This window comes from Poromitra crassiceps (assembly GCF_964638095.1).
Source record: "Poromitra crassiceps genome assembly, chromosome: 13".
NCBI lineage: Eukaryota > Metazoa > Chordata > Actinopteri > Beryciformes > Melamphaidae > Poromitra > Poromitra crassiceps.
In genome coordinates, this window is record NC_139644.1 from 8,148,384 (window position 1) to 8,153,383 (window position 5,000).

Here is a 5,000-nt window from a genome sequence, read left to right on the forward strand (position 1 = left end):
GTAGTACTCCAGCTCTTACGGTGCAGGCTTAGCTTGCACGTTAACCCCGTTTCCTGTTAGACACAGAGAGGGGGGAACAGCTAGGTGCTGTATTAGCTGTGAGGCTACGCTGGCCGATTACGACCGGCACAATGAATTTGAACAGGCGTTGCTGGGACCTACATGAATGTAGTGTAGCTTTTACAGGCGTCTGAGATTTTAGCTGGGCGATTCGCTAGCTAGGTGAGCTCGCCCCGCACCTTGTGTGGGCCGCTTCTCTCAGTACTTACGCCATCTTAGCCAGCTTGCTTGTCTGCTAAGTGTTTGCTTGCCTCGTGCAATTAGCATCTACTAGATTGCAACTCCCTCTGAGGAGTTTCTTCTGAGATTGACTAGCTTCGCGGGCCGCTGGCCTATTGCTCGCGGCCACGCTTGCTTCCCTGTGTTACTCAGGGTAGAGACGCGCTGCACCGGCCTGTGCGCAGGCTTGTGTTAGCGCACGCTTGTCTCTCAGTGCTTATGCTAGCTTAGCTAGTGGCTTCCACGTCTGTTCTCTCGGGTTAACAGGTTGTGGGTATTGGTGCCCCCCCTTCGGGATGGGCTATTGCCGCTTACGTTACCATTGCACGCGCACGTTCGCTAGCCTCCGGGTTGCTTACTGTTTAGCATGTGCTTTTTGCTAGCTTGCTTAAGCGGTACTCCCGCTAATAGGGTGCGCCCTGCGGGAGCTTGCTATTAGTGGTTAGCTTCCTGCTTCCTCTTGCTACTGAGCAGGGAAGGTCAGGGAGGGGATGGGCCGTGTGTAAAACTACTTGGCCGAGTTTGAATCGACACGTTAAGTGCGTGTTCGGCCTTGGGCACGAGCACGCTGCACAGGCGCCTTGAACCCTCGGTCTGGTCCGCAGCTAAGCTCTTGAGAGCTGGCCAAGGCCGGTCTCAAAGAAGTGTTAAAGCTAGCCTGCCTTGCATAGGTGCAGATAGCAATATTAGTACTGTTTAGCACAGAACGATAGCATTTTGCAGATAGCTGGCGTGCACCCGTGTAGTTAGTATCTGTGTGCTAGTAAGTACATTGGGCGCGAGATACCTCCGCTACAATAGACATACTGCTCCTTGCTGGCGCTACGTGTCCAGCAGGGCTTACAGCTCGCCAAGGTCTGGGCTCAGTGCCAGCCTTTGGCTTGTAGCTCTAAGGACAAGCCCACCGCCCTTGGTGCCCAAGGCCCGGGGTGGTTGGGAGCTCTCCATGGGTCGCACTCCCTTGTTGGGGTGCCCCCTGCAAGTGCAGGGAGCCTGGCTGGGGGTACGGCGCACCTTGGTCCATGACCACGGCCTGGCCTCGGTTGGCGGCGCCCAGGTCAAGCCCACCGGTTGGCTCACCAAGGCTGGGCTTAGTTCCAGCCTGCGGCTTGTAGCTTTAGACCCACCGTCCTCGGTGCCCAAGGCCTGAGTTCGGTCGGGAGCTCGCCCAGGGTCTCATACCCAGCATTAAGGCTCGCCTTGGTCCATGGCTACGGCCTGGCCTCGGCTAGAGGCTCCTAGGACAGCCCACCATCAATGGCGCCAACAGCTCATTGCTGATCGGGAGCTCGCCTGGGGGCCGCACTGTCGGACAAGTCCACGTGCGTCTCGAGAGAGAACGTTACCTCCGCAGTCCCCCCAGCCTGCGAAAGGCGCACGGCAGGGGGGGGGGGGGTTACTTCGATACAACAGCGCGTCAGTAGGCGGAGCTTGCGTAAGAAGTTCTCCCCCAGCATGCACAGCTTCTACGGAACTGTCCATGCGGCGGGGGGGGCGTAGCCTCTCACGTCCCGCCCCCCCATCAGGGCACCGGATCGAAAGGTCCCGGGGCCCAGCAATATGCTCATGACTATATTTCAGGGATCATTTCTATAGTTTCTAACTTGAGAAATGTGTTTCTAAAATGTTCATTCTCGCTATCCACGATGATGAGACGGTGATACTCTTCTGAGCGCGAAGCGGGCAGAGAGACTTGATTCAGTTCATATGCTCTCTGCTTTTGATGACCGTGCACTGTCTCCTTTGGGGACATTGAGGGAGAGAGTATGATCCGAGTGGTGGAACGGGTTCCGCTCCGTTGGCCACAAGAGACCATCTTGTCCAACAGGCTCGATGCCTGGGAGCATCTATGTTCCCCCGTCCCCATTACGGCGCACCCTCCACAGGGGATACGCGCTACAGTTTGCCCACCCACGTTCGACGGGACCCCCGATCTGGCCGTGGAGGAGGAGGCCATGGACGGCTCCATGCGTCCAAAATCGGACCTTCGGCGTCTCAAGGCGCTGAGGAAGTCCCATCCCGAATGCTCTCTTCCCCGCCTGTTCAAGTTGAGACAGGGGGATTTCTTACTTCCAGGGATCTGGAAGGTGCGGTCTTCCATGTCCACATGGTCAGGAGACACAGGAAATACCTGAGGTTCTCCTTTCCGGGGGAAGGCTTACGAGTTCTGTGGCTTGCCATTCGGCATGTCTTTGAGCCCGCGAACCCTCACGGTGTGCGTGGAGGCAGCCGTGGCTCCCCTCCGCGCCTTCCTATATCTCAACGACGTTCTCTTAGCGGCCGACTCGAGGGTCTGTGCCGCGGAACATACCAAGGTGGTGACCGATCACTGGCAAACCTTAGGGTTTTTGGTGAACTGGCAGAAGAGTTGCCTCGTCCCAGCGCAGGCGGCGACCTTCCTGGGGCTCGAGCTATACTTCCTGCGAGCCTTTCGCCAGAGCGACAGGCGCGCACGGTTCGGACAGCAAGCCAAGGACGTTAGGTCTGTGCCCTCGGTGTCATTGCATCAGTGCACAGTAATGTTGGGCCTGATGGCCTCAGCACTGCATGTGCTCCCGCTAGGGAGGCTACACATGCTCTCGTGGTCCAAATATGGTAATCTCAGGCTTCGCCTGGACTCGGCCGGGGACCGTCATCGCAGGGTTCCTCTGACAGTTCAGGCCTGGCAGGCGCTGGCTATATGGGCGGACCCCCGTTACCTCTCGAGAGGTACTCGGTGGGGCCCTGTCCCGCTCAGGATGGTAATTCGCACAGACGCCTCCCTCTGGGGAGGGGGTGCGATTTGCGGGCATTTTTCGGCGAACGGCCGGTGGGAGGCTCAGGAGCTTCGCCACATAAACGTGCTAGAGCTGAAGACGATTCGCCGGGCTCTGCCTCAGGACAAGCCCACCATCAATGGCGCCGTGGGCCCATTGTTGGTTGGGAGCTCTCTTGGGGACCGCACTGCCGGACAAGTCCGCGTGCGACCAGACTCGAAAGAGAACGTTGCCTCCGCAGTCCCCCCGGCCTGCGGAGGTAACACTTCCAGCGGCTCACACATGGGCACCATGTGCTGATTCGCTCGGACAATAGGGCAGCGATCGCCCACCTGAACAAACAGGGCGGTGTGCGGTCGGGGGCGCTGAACCATAGCGGGGATTCACCTGTGGGTGTTTCCCCGTCTCCTTTCAGTGTCAGCGGTCTATCTGCCGGGACGGCGGAGTTACGACCGGCCTGCTGTCTCGAGGCAATCCCCGTTATACGGAGTGGTGCCTCCACCCTCGGGTGATGGAACAGGTTTGGGCCAGGGTTGGTCGCACCTGCGTCGATCTCTCGCATCGCGGCGCGCGACACACTGCCCACTGTGGTTCTCGATCCAGGAGGACAGCCCCCGTTAGGTCATGACGCGCTAAAAGCGCACGCGTGGCCAAGGGAGGGGCTCTATGCGTTTCCCCCGACCCCTCCTGATCCGTCAGGTGTGGGACAGGGTGAGGGAACAGCGCCTCCGGCTCGTTTTAGTCTGTTTGGCACAGGCAGACATGGTTTGCGGACCTGGTCTCCCTGGCGCAAGATCCGCCCTGGGCATTGCCGGTACGGGCCGATCTCCTATCCCAGGCGGAGGGGGAGGTGTTCCACCCCTCCCCAGGCAGGTGGAAGCTAGCGGTCTGGCTCCTGAACCGGAACAGTTGCTAGCCCAGGGTTTGCCTGATAATGTGGGATGCACTATGCAGCAAGTAAGGGCGTGGATCCAGTGAACTGCAGTGTGCGACCAGTTCTCTGTTTCCTTCAGAGCCTGCTTGACGCGGGTCAGTCCCCGCAGTCGTTTAAGGTGTACGTAGCCGCGATTCTGCTTGCCATAGGGGGATTGAAGGGAGCCCCGTGGGGGCGTACCCTTTGGTCTTGCGCCTCATGAAGGGAGCGCGTAAACTGCGCCCGCCGTCGCGGTGCGTTTTTTCCCCCAAATCGGACCTGGTTACGGTGCTGGACGGGCTAACGGGTCATCCGTTTGAGCCCTTGGACTCCGCCGATTTAAGGGTTCTGTCTTTAAAGACCGCGCTGCTGCTGGCCTTGTCGTCAGGAAAGAGAGTTGGTGACCTGATTGCCCTCTCGGTGCAGCAGGCCTGTGTGGTAATGATAGGCGCAGGGTTACGTTGCGACCTAACCCGGCGTACCAACCTGAGATTATTAATGTCAGCTTTAGGTCTATGGTCATAGACTTATCGGCATTCTGTCCCCCGCCGTTCAGTTAGAGACGGGCGAGGAGAGACGTTTGCTCATGCTGTGCCCCGTAAGGGCGCTCTCGGCCTATGTGGCCAGGACGCGTTCTTTACGCATTACAGATCAGCTGTTGGTTTGCTTTGGGCAAAGGGCCCAGGGCGGACCCCTTTCCAAGGATCGCTTATCACACTGGTTAGTGGAGGCGATCGCGTTGGCATACTCTGCCGTGGGCAAGGTTCCCCAGGAGGGTATCAAGGCGCTTTCTACGTGAGGTGTTGCGACATCCTCTGCGTTGTTGCGCGGTGTGTCGGTGGAGGACATGTGTGCCGCGGCCTCATGGTCCTCTCATCACACTTTTGTCAGGTACTACAGTCTCGACGTATCCGGTTCGCAGTTTGCGCACGCGGTGCTGTCGGTGGCAAGGAAGTAGTATCGTTGCCACTCTAATATGTCAGACGGTTAGGCATAAACGTTGCCATATGGCCGTGGTTCACCGGTGCCTTTCGGGTCGCCCTGTGGGGTGC

General features: G+C 58.7%; 1 protein-coding gene across 1 annotated transcript in view; it reads left to right on the top strand.

Moving 5' to 3' along the window:
• LOC310788108 (junction plakoglobin-like) overlaps positions 1-5,000 on the top strand; it is a gene marked incomplete at its 3' end in the record, with an annotated part of 171,731 nt that overhangs the window by 120,312 nt on the left and 46,419 nt on the right. The window lies entirely within an intron of this gene.